The sequence below is a fragment of the Oncorhynchus mykiss genome, chromosome 13 (assembly GCF_057628025.1).
Source record: "Oncorhynchus mykiss isolate SJ-2025 chromosome 13, ASM5762802v1, whole genome shotgun sequence".
Taxonomy (NCBI): Eukaryota; Metazoa; Chordata; class Actinopteri; order Salmoniformes; family Salmonidae; genus Oncorhynchus; species Oncorhynchus mykiss.
The window spans coordinates 61,684,356-61,697,021 of NC_143034.1; the positions used below are offsets into that span (position 1 = coordinate 61,684,356).

General features: G+C 41.3%; 1 protein-coding gene across 4 annotated transcripts in view; it reads left to right on the forward strand.

The window, feature by feature from the left end:
- Positions 1–8,135: 8,135 nt before the first annotated feature.
- Positions 8,136–12,666, forward strand: part of LOC149978954 (small G protein signaling modulator 3) — a 28,258-nt gene continuing 23,727 nt past the window's right edge. For 2 of the 4 annotated variants that reach the window (XM_090197051.1, XM_090197053.1), the window contains exon 1: positions 8,151–8,328. The gene's annotated coding sequence lies outside the window, so the exon portion shown is untranslated. Of the gene's footprint in view, positions 8,329–12,666 lie in introns of all 4 variants that reach the window. The other 2 variants (XM_090197056.1, XM_090197054.1) reach the window with 2 other exon arrangements.

Genomic DNA, 12,666 nt, shown 5'->3' on the forward strand with positions numbered 1-12,666 from the left:
TTGTTCAGCTGCATGATTCCCCCCCCCCCCTCCCCCTCCCCCCCAGGAGACTAAAACCCTCAAAACAGTGACGAAAACCCTCAAAACAGGGGACTAAAACCCTCAAAACTGAACTAATTGAACAGATAGAACAGTAAATGCTATATTCTACAGGCAGATGATAGATTAAGTTATTCTGGTCAAATTTTGTGGTTGTTCTGCAGACTGGATAACACACTTGTATGACATACACACACGTGAAAAGATAGAAGCACACACACACGAATGAATGCGAGTGCACAGACACAAGCATACACAAACGGACACACACACACACACACACACACACACACACACACACACACACACACACACACACACACACACACACACATGAGACACAGAGAAAAGGGGTGAGGGGGAGAGAGAATTACATCACACACATCCATGATTTATGTTCTCCACAGACACATAATGTAAGGAATGGAGGCACTGAGCTGTAAAGCTCCCTGAAGGCTATGATCATCACTTGGTAATGGGATGGTTCAGAGGTTGGTAACACAGCCTGACCCAGCCGCTAACCCAGGACCCAACTTAAGCAAAGTCTGGAGAAAAAATATTACAACAAAACAAAACATGTTTTGATTTATTGTGGCGTTAAGTTGCCTTTTGCTTTAACCAGTCAGCTCTTTTTATGAAAATATGAATTCAAAAATATATTCATGCTGGGCAAGAATAATTACATTTTGATTTAATTGAGTATCCCATTTTTAGCTTAGAACCCCTACTGTTTCTGCACAAAGTCATAGTGCTGCATCGAATTATTCCAGACTGTTTGGCAAGATACACACATGCAGAAACAAATACACAGGCTATAGAACCGCAGTTACCAAGATTGATTGAAGAAACACTCTGTGGTGTTGACAGAACTAAGGGTCTGGGGGTTGAAGCAATAAGGCCGAAGCACTGAACTGCTTCTCACCTCAATATCCACATTGCTATGATATCAGCAATACAGTACAGTCCCAGCACATGGCATGATAAACATGAATTATAGAGACATATGATGGATCGGTTGCTACAGCTGTTACCATAGTGACCTGATGTGGCAACCGGACTGGAGAGTGTCTCTGTCTATCTGTTGGTCTCTCTCCCTCTCTCTCTTTACCTCTCTCGCTCTGTCTCACTCTCTCTCTTTTGGTTCCTCTCCTCCCTCTACATCATTCTCCGCCTGCCTATCTGTCTCTGTCCTGAACATTACTCTCTTTCTCTCTGTAAATCTCTGCAGTTGTATATCACTCCACACCATCTCCCTTTCCTTCTCTCAATCATTTTCTCTCTCCCTTTTTATTTTGTGCCTGTCTGTCACTCCTTGCACTCCTTCTCCTGCATGTGCACCCCCTACCTTCTCTTACGCTCCTTCCCTTCTGTCCTGCTCCCCTCCATCCCGGTCTCTCCCCTTTCTCTCCTTTATCCCACTCTCTCTCTCTCCCGTTTTCTCTCATTCCCTCCCCCCTCTCTCTCTCTCTCTTTCTCTCTCTCTCTCCCTCCATCTATCTCTATGACAGATAGCTCAGTGTCTCTACACACCAGTAGAACTGAGAGAGAGAAAGAAGGAAAAAAAGAGAGAAAGAGAGGGGTTTGACTTACATGAGCCTGTTAAAGTAAAATAGATACCCCCCCCCCCCCCCCCCCCCCCACCCCCCAGAGATCAACCCACATCAAAAGCCATCACCATTTAAAACACAGTCACACTGCTTTATTTGAACATGTTTTACCTCTTTTACAATAATGGTGAAATAAACATGATGTTATACTAGCCACTTGCCCAGCCTTGTGTACCTTCCTTGTCCAAACACCAAGTCAACCACTGGGCAGGATCATAGAACCATAGCATCTTACAGCAGCCCCTTACATTCAGCCTTCATACCAAAGGAGAGGGTCTCCAGAGTGGGGCAACAGAAGAATTAAAGGCCCCTGGAGACTGGAGCTAGCATTGCCTGCATGTGAATGATGTAACGTGGCCTCCAGGCAAGACTTCATCATGCATGTTACACAACTCCGAACTATTTGTCCCTCCTGGGATCTGGTCTCTGGGCTTGGTGGGGGGTCCAGTGGATATGTGAAATCATTAGCCTATGATGTCCTGTCTATGGACATCTTCAATGGTTCTGTGCTGGTTTCTGTGGAGTGAAGATCAAAGATAAAGATACACAGTGAACAGTGTTGTAGTCAGAGGTTTACATACACTGAGCCAAATACATTCAAACTCAGTTTTTCACAATTCCTGACATTTAATCCAAGTAAAAAATACCCAGTTAGGATCACCACTTTATTTTAAGAATGTGAAATGTCAGAATAATAGTATAGAGGATTATTTATTTCAGCTTTTATTTCTTTCATCACATTCCCAGTGGGTCAGAATTTGACATACACTCAATTAGTATTTGGTAGCATTGCCTTTAAATTGTTTAACTTGGTTCAAATATTTTGGGTAGCCTTCCACAAGCTTCCCACAACAAGTTGGGTGATTTCTGACCCATTCCTCCTGACAGAGCTGGTGTAACTGAGTCAGGTTTGTAGGCCTCCTTGCTCACACACACTTTTTCAGTTCTGCCCACAAATGTTCTATAGGATTGAGGTCAGGGCGTTGTGATGGCCACTCCAATACCTATACTTTGTTGACCTTAAGCCATTTTGCCACAACATGATGCTGCCACCCCTGTGCTTCACAGTTGGGATGGTATTCTTCGGCTTGCAAGCCTCCCCCTTTTTCCTCCAAACATAATGATGGTCATTATGGCCAAACAGTTCTATTTGGTTTCATCAGACCAGAGGACATTTCTCCAAAAAGTACGATCTGGTGGTTGAAAAACGAGTTCTAATGACTCCAACCTAAGTGTGTGTAAACTTCTGACTTCAACTGTATACACAAACATACACATGCACAAATTTACACACACACACACACACACACACACACACACACACACACACACACACACACACACACACACACACCACCCCTACACACAACCTAATAATCTCTCTTTCTCAACTACAGCACACAGACTCACAGATTCGTCACACATTTCCTCATTTATCCAAAGGCGCTCTCTTCTGTCCAATAAAATAACTGCATGACTGCAGCGAATTGAATCTGTGAGAGAACTGAACACTAAGATGTTCTTCCCCCCTCTGTTATTTCATGTGAACATAACCTGCTGATTCATCCTAATGAATGGGATCTATTATGACCATGGTCAATATGACCGTAATCAATATGACCATGGTCAGTGTCAGTGTGCGTGTTCCCACAGCCCTCTCACGTCCACAAGTTGACATGGTACCCTGCACATCGACTCTGTACAGGTAGACATGTTCTTTTTTACTCCTTATTGTTATTTGTTATTCCTCGTGTCTACTTCTCAATTTAAAAAAAAAGATATGCAGTATATCTTTAACTCTGCATTGTTGGAACAGGTAAGCTTTTCACTCCACACCTCTTGTTTACGAAGCATGTGACAAATACATTTTGATTTGTTCTATTAGAATGGAAAACATCCCAAAACAAACCCTGTGAACCCTGTCAGCCTGACTCTTCCCTTCCTCTCCTCTCTTCTCTCCCCCTCTCTCTAGCACCGCCGTCTTCCCCTCTCTGACGTCATAGCAACTGCAGTCGAATAGAAGATCGAGCAGAGCAGAACATCATACATCTCTCCATCTGTCTGGGGGCTAGTTATGGACAAAGGGGGATCGGAGAACGGAATGAGGAGGGGGAGGCGGAGGAGAGGTGTGTACTAAACTCAGGCTCTACAGACCACGTCAAAGAGACGCTAGAATAATATTCCCTATAATCTGTCTTTAAACAGACTGGCTGCTACCAGGCTCAGTATAAGTTCCCCTGAGAAGAAGTAAAGTTATTCTATCAGTCACATTTCTATGTCTGACTCACCCCACCACTGCTGCAGAGGACCAAACATGAACCTGCAACAGGACCAGCTAATAGACAGACCAACTTCATAGAAACATGTCAGAGAAAGAGAGAAAGAGGGAGAGAGAGGGAGAGAGGGGGGATATATGGGGAAGGGGAAGAAGAGAGAAAGAAATGTTGGACATAGAGAGGAAGAGAAGGAATGAAAAGAGAGAAGGGGGGAGGAATGGAGAAATATGGGAAAAGAGAGAGACGCCAGAGGGAGGGAGAGAGAGAGAGAGAGAGAGAGAGAGAGAGAGAGAGAGAGAGAGAAGGAGGGAGGTGCAGGTGGAGAGAAACGCTAAGTGATTAGCATTCCAAAGGGATTGGCTGCTGACTCAGGAGACTGTGCAACGCTGCTCTTTCGCAGCCACACACACACACGCAGGCACACACACATTCATATCCTTATCCATGAGCATGCACATATACATTAACAATTACAATGTGTAAACAAACATGGACCTGCACATTTACAATCCAGCTAATCCTTTACAAATCACACACTCTCTTGATCGTACTTTGTTTCATTTACTTACAGGACTCCCTTCCACCCTCACACACAGATAACCCCTGCTAGATTCATACACACCTACACACACGTGCATAGATGCATGCAGGCACACACACACACACACGCACTAACTCACACAATCTCAATCACTCACGCATGCACAAATGCACTCACACACACACACACACACACACACACACACACACACACACACACACACACACACACACACACACACACACACACACACACACACACACTCACACACACACACACTCATACCCACCAATAACCAATGCTATATTCAGCTGGAGGTACTGAGATGAAATACGACCTCCCACTGTGCAGATTTTCCAGCCGTATCATTAAAACATATATAAAGGTTGTGCCTGGAACTTCCATGACAGAATAAACTGCTGATAGGATCATTTGGCTTCAAAACCCCTCGACGCCTTCCATTTCCTTACAGACATGTAAATGTCCTGAGGACATCCCCAACCTGGTCTTAGAGCATTTCCTATTATTTAGTATGTAAATCCGAGATGCTCTATTGAGTAAGGTATGTTACGTTTAGTGTGATATGTATTCATTTGTGGATGTCCATCTCCCATTTTGCATGATATGTTGATGAATTACAATTCGTATTATATGTTGTGAATTTGCAAACTGTACAAAATATTATGGCTTTGCAAAACGTACAATATGTTACGAATTTGCATGCTCTGTATGATACACAGTGGCGACCCGTCACTCAGCCCCACCTTTTTAGTCTGTTACCACATTGCCAGTGGGTCAGAAGTTTACATACACTCAATTAGTATTTAGTAGCATTTCCTTCAATTGTTTAACTTGAGTCAAACGTTTCGGGTAGCCTTCCACAAGGAACGTGGTGCCTTCAGGCGTATGGAAAAAGGATGAACCAAACATTTTTTTCTGAGGTCTAGGCTGATTTCTTTTGATTTTCCCATGATGTCAAGTAACCATCTGTCTTATGTAACCATACCAACATAACATATTATCAGTGGTGTAAAGTACTTAAGTACTATTTAAGTAGTTTTTGTGTATATCTGTACTTTACTTTACTATTTATATTTTTGACAACTTTTACTTTTACTCCACTACATTCCTAAATAAAATAATGTACTTTTTACTCCTTACATTTTCCCTGACACCCAAAAGTACTCGTTACATTTTGAGTGCTTAGCAGGACAGGAACATTGTCTAATTCACACATTTATCAAGAGAACATCCCTGGTCATCTCTACTGCATCTGATCTGGAAGACTCACTAAACACAAATGCTTTGTTTGTAAATGATGTCTGAGTGTTGAACTGTGCCCCTGGCTATCCGTGAATTAAAACAACTAGAAAATCATGTTGTCTGGTTTGCTTATCATAAGGAATTTTAAATTACTTATACTTTTGATACTTAAGTACATTTAAAACCAAATAATTTTAGACTTTTACTCCAGTGGTATTTTACTAGGTAACTTTTACTTTTTTATTGAGTCATTTTCTTTTAAGGTATCTTTACTCTTACCGAAGTATGAAAATGTGGGTCTTTTTCCACCACTGTATATTATGCCATTTTTTATATATCTAACGTGTTGCGTCTAGTCTATGAGACCAGGCTGACGTTCCCGGTCCAAGGTCTATTCTACACGATATTTACATCTGAAGGAGGCTTGTTCGACTCCAGGCTCCCCTTGCTCAGCTCTAATACCTGCCTCCACATTAAGTTCCATTCTGAGGCTGTCCCTTACCGTGATGAACCATAGAGAGTTTCGTCTTTGAGGGCAGGCTGCCAGATCTGGCATTGACATGCAGGGGTGTAAATATAGGGAAGGGCGACACCGTGTGGTGATGAAGATAAGTGCTTTATTGAAACATGTTATAAATCCAGCTCTAGCCACAGGTTTATGTTAATTTTATTTATTTTTATGTAACCTTTATTTAACTAGGCAAGTCAGTTAAGAACAACTTCGTAGTTACAATGATGGCCTCCCAGAAGGCAAAAGTCCTCCTGCGGGGACGGGGTTGTGATTAAAAATAAAACATAAAATAAAAATATAGGACAAAACACACAAGACAAGAAAGCCACCACAACTCTACATAAAGAGAAACCTAAGACAACAACATAGCATGGCAGCAACACATGAAAACACAACATGGTAGCAACACAACATGGCAGCAGCACAACATGGTAGCAGCACAAAACATGGTAGAAACATTATTGGGCACAGACAAGAGCACAAAGGGCAAGGTAGAGACAATAATACATAATGTGAAGCAGCCACAACTGTCAGTAAGCGTGTCCATGATTGAGTCTTTGAATGAAGAGATTGAGATAAAACTGTCCAGTTTGAGTGTTTTTTCCAGCTCGTTCGAGTCGCTAGCTGCAGCGAACTGAAAAGAGGAGTGACCCAGGGATGTGTGTGCTTTGGGGACCTTTAACAGAATGTGACTGGCACAACGGCTGTAGTATGTGGAGGATGGGGGCTTCAGTAGGTATCTCCGGTGGATTGAGTGAGGCCTAAGAGGGTTTTATAAATAAGCATCAACCATCTCTATACAGAGATGAAAGTTTTCCATAGAAGCAGTTTACGCTTCTCCTAAATCTCAAGCAAATCAAATGTAATTTGATTGGTCGAATACACATATTTAGCTGATTCAATTGCAGGTGTAGTGAAATGCTTGTGTTCCTAGCTCCAACAGTGCCGTAATAGCTAAAAATACACAACAATACACACAAACCTAAAAAAGCAATAAAATGGAATTAAGAAATATAGAAATATTAGAACGAGCAATGTCTGAGTCCAGAGTCAGTATGTATGTATATATGTATGTATGTACTGTATATATATATATATATATATATATATATATATATATATATATATATATATATATATATATATGGACAGTATATGGATAGAATATATAGTATGGCTGAAGAATACATAGGATAGAATAGTATATGTACAGCAATAGTTAAATTAGGATAGGCCTTGAGTAGAATACAGTATATACATATGATGTGGGTAAAATAGTATGTAAACATTATTAAAGTGACTAGTGTCAATTAAAGTGATCAGTGTTCCATGTCTGTGCACAAGGTAAGTACACACACACACACACACACACACACACACACACACACACACAGCTGAGAATAACACAAACAATAGATGAATAGGAGAGTGCTAGAGGGAGAAATAAGGGGGAGTGGTGGAGCTGGAGAAAAAGAAAGAGGGAGGAGTATATATATCTGAACAACCTTATCAATCAGCCATTATCTATCATCCATCCAATAGTTAGCTGAGCACTCACTGGTAATGGGCTGTATTTGCCATTGCAAGGTCAGTGGATTGACAGGCAAAGAGCAATCCGCTAATGTGTCTGTTTACATTGAGCAGATGTCAGAGAATGTCTGAACAGGAATTTCAATGCCTATTCTTTCGATACTCACTTTATTTCTCTCAAATATCGACATTCTTAATCTTTAAATGTATTCATATATGTTCTTGGACTGAATCACTTTCAAAGTATACATTATATAATTTAAATAAAGAAATTGATCCATATTCATTCATGTCAATCCACACTCCACGTCATTAATCGAGTCCAAGGCGGAAGGATATGGAAACAGATTACGTTACGTACTGTAGTTCCGGGATCTGGGACTACTTTTCATATTGGAAAACATTGGAGAAGCGCAGTGATACCAAAGAGAAACGCACCGCAGACAGGTGCATGACGCAAAACAGAAACCCCAGTAGTAGCAGATTTGGCTATTTTTACAACTAAGAAACGCCGTCGGAAAACATTGGACAGCCTTTGTAATTGTACAGAATGACAATAAGGTAAGATGCTAGCTATTGTAATGTAGTCACTGACACTGCACTTGTTGAGGCCAGAGCCATATTTAACATATGTTTAGCTACCTAGCTAGCCATCAGTTCGCCAGTTAGGTAACATTAGCGTTGTTATCAAGCAAGCTAGAACTGTAACTTACTAGCCAGGCTTCATGCATGTTCATTGAATCTATCTATCATGATTGGCAATGTAGCTAGCTAGCTAGCATGTTCTGAACAGCATATTAGTAAGCTGAAGTTTAGCTTGTTAGGTAGCCAATACAATCACGAATCAAATAATATGTTCATGTCAAGTGATGACGAACGATAAAGGTTTCCATCCATCCAAGTCGTGACATGGTTGGACTGTTGGCATCAATATAACGTTAATGTGTTGCTGCTACAATGGAATATGATCATGTTATTTATAACCGACAAATTAAAGTTAACTAACGTTAGTATGGCGAGTTCATTGATGAGGATTTGTGATCGGTGCCATGGCATGGATGATGGTGGTTACTAGGTTTTTCCACACATGCACACTTGTTTGTAGACCCGCGGATATTTGATTTTTTAAATTGTTTTTAGGAACTCAGTTGGTCTTAACTTACTGAGTTAACATAGTAGAAACACAAGGTGCAATTTCGAAATGTGGTTGTGCATCAGTAGTTTTCTCTTATGGCTGTCACAGATGGTCACTCAATTAGCCCATGTCAGCAAAACATTTTTAGATTGGTTAATTTGTCTACCCAGCTGTCTAAACTTGTTGTAATCATGGTCAAATGAGCGACCAGGGGCCCTTATTCAGATATCACTCAGATATCATATTAACTTCAAACATTTCTCTACATCCTATGGCAACGTTTAGAATTGCAGGAAATTATCTGAAAAACTGCTAGTGCTTAGCGGTGGGGAGTCGACTCCAAAATAATAGTCAGATAGTCGAGGGGCAGATAGTCAAGGAATCTATCTGCCCCATTCTCTGACATCTGCTCCTCTTGGAATCAACTCCAAATATTCATTATTTTTGCGACGGTGGAAACTATTTTCCATAGTCTACTTCGAGAACACAAACTCTTGCATCTTTCACAGCAAAGAAAGAGCCAACTCCAAGGGAGAGAGTGATGGGTGGGAGCACAGCCAGGCATAGGTAGGTGTGTCGGCCACTAGGCTGACAGCCAGAACCATGTGCATAGGTTATATTTTGGTCATCTGTATCCAGCAATGTCTTGTCTATTAATGCCTCGTAAATTCATCAAATGTATATAAAAGTATAGGGTGAGTATTGTTAAGCAGGACACCTGGCAAAGTGGGAGATGTAAGCTTTGTAATGGATATCCTATACATTTGTACAATAACAATCAATGCCTGTGTGTTATTGCGAAAATATGAGACTGATTAAAAAATTGGTTCAATGGGCATCATTGTGGGCGTGGCATCCCGTGTAATGACATGTCTCTAGAGGCATAATGGTAAGTCAAATGACATAGGGTTTCTGAGGTAATTGATGTTAAGGTTCTATTGTTTGTTTTTTCACTAAGAAAGGATATTCATTACATATTTTGTAATGGGATGTACATCTAAATGACTGTGCACAGCCTTGATGGGCCCCTTGGTGGACCCTACCTTTTTAGAATAGTGACATTGACAGTATCCCTATCACCTACTGTCAAACTGGGACACTCCTCTATGCCATGGTAATGCAGACAAAATATTTTGTTGATTATGAAATGCATGTTTTCTTAACACAAATCGGTTTTCTAAATGGGACCAAATGTTTAATTTAATTTTCCTTAAGTCTGCTAACTTGCTAGCCTTATCAGGGTAGATTGCGCCATGTCATTCCATGGGGTCCATCAAGGCTGCACACAGCAGATATATCACAGAAATATTCTTGCTCCTACACGTCACCTAGTCCTTTTTATAGGCTAAGTTGATGAGCAAAGGGGCAGCATCATGCTCATGTCAGTCCTCTAGAATGCAAATGCAGTCTTCCTAGTAGGACTCAGCAATAATGTGGTGTGTGCGCATCCGTTTCAGCGTATTTTGGAGTCGAGCAAGAGGCGACTCCAACCACATTAGTCGCGCACCACTACTGGTGCTTAAGGATTTAACTGAAGTGTCGGTTGTTTTTCTGTTTTTAAACAACTAGCTAATTATTTGAAAATCCTTTTTTTTTTTATTCTGTCAATGTACTGCAGTTTCTGTAGAGAAATCGGATCATGTCTGAAATGTACGATGTTTTAGTTTCCAACTGGCCAATGTTCTACATAGTTTAGTGCAGAAAACATGATAATGAACTACATTGACCTATAATCCATTGCTCGGCTGCTTGTCCGTTCTGTTTCTTTTATGCCTGCTACTAAGCTACAGATGAATGCAGGAGCAAGAGGGGATACACAGAGAGCAGTTGCTTTGAGTTATTGGTATTCAGCAGTCATAAGTCTGCTTTATTTACTCTGAACTACTAAAATAGTGATTTTTGTCAGACAGCGTAGGCAGCAGCTCTATAGAGATAATGACTTGGAATGAAATGATAGTAATCAAATAAAACAAATGTAATGTACACAACTGAAATATTAAAGTCATGTGAATAACTGATGGTTAATAAGTGATAAGCAGTCACTACCATCGTGGGAATTGTATTAATAGTTTTTTTCTGTTACTGCATTCAACCCGCATAATGCGTTTAATTTAACAAAAATCCGCCCCATGGCAAAATGATATATACACTGAAATGAATGGTACCATCTTACTGGCTCCACCACACACTCTGCCTTTTAACACCTGTTGGTTAAAGACCACAGTGTGACGGATGCTGTTGGATACTGTGTTCGTTTGGATCAGAGGCAGTGCCTGTTTCCTCAGTAGGGAGTGATGTGATGACATTTAAGTTCCCTCTAAGCTCCTTGGAAGGCTGTGGATTTATGGAGCTTTCCCCAGAATAGTATTTGGGATTTCAGAGAAAGTGGCATTTCTCGTTACCGTGTCTCACATGTCTGTGTGTTGGAATAGGTGTGGGAACCTGTGATGGGGCGTTCATGCCACTGTTTGTGTGCGACGCAAGCATGCCAAAGAGAATGGGGCCTGCTGATCATAATTTAGCTGTTGAGCAGAGTGGTGTTTGTGGCAGCTAGTCTCTTGCATTGTGTGTGTGTCCAATGATATAGCCTGCTGTGACTCACCATTTGCTGACGTGACTGTCTGGCTCTGGGGGGACCTGCTGGAGGGAGAGCCAGGGAGTAAGGAGATGGATTAAGGATTTTGAGCAGAGAACAGGTCACTTTAACCAGAGTCTACCGCAGCAGAGAAGGAGAGGGCCCATCGCAGCACTTCCTTTAAGAGCATTGGGCCAGTAACTGAAAGGCAGCTGGTTCGAATCCCAGAGCCGACTAGGTGAAAAAATCTGTCTGTACCCTTGAGCAAGGCACTTAACCCTAATTGCTCCTGTAAGTTGCTCTGGATAAGAGCATCTGCTAAATTACTCAAATGTCAAATTTAGCTGCCATTTAATAATAATACATTTAAACAAATATGTTGTATAGCACCTTTCAATACAAGCAACAGTGCTTCACATCATAAAACAACACAATAAATAAGTACTAACAAAGACAGGAGGAAGGACAAAGAAACTAGATGGATAATTAAAATCATGCATTAAACACATTGTTGTAAAAATGTATTCAGCGGGGATTTAAAAAGGCACTGAATCTGCAAGCCAGATCTCCTGCTCTGGTGACTCAGAGGGCTCACACACAGGGCACTCCCAGCCCACACAGCAGGATCTTCATTGTGTAAAGTGTAGGTAAACACAGGATAGCCTCGCCTTAAAATCTGCCCATCCATCTCTCTTTTATCTTGCTTTCTTCCAGAATTGTCTTTAAGAATGTAGAAAAGGGATACATTTGCATTATAAATGTGTAATACCAATCCAACAAATGACTGTGTAGCCTACATGTTGCCCTGTACCCCCGAAGCAGGAAAAACACAAGGACTAGTCTAGGACTGCTCTGGCCATCCTCCAAACCACCAATTGATTTCTCAAGTCCCAAATATCCTCTTCATATGCTGATACTCCCTGTCTGGAGGAATGACTGCTTTGTTGCCATGGTGGTTGGCCTGATATGCTTGGCTGGCTGGCTATAGCTATTATGCTAATGTAGTCTGTTTATAAGGAGGTGATAGTGGGGCTGTTTACTGTGAATGAATGGTCTTTAGGAAGTTGTAACAGAAGAGCGAGCCTCCTGCTGTTTAATCATTTCAAGGTGGTCATGTTGTTGCCGCAACGTTTGCTTTCCGACAGTGTCTGTTTCCATGAAGCTGTCGTTGGTTACCATGGTATAGTTG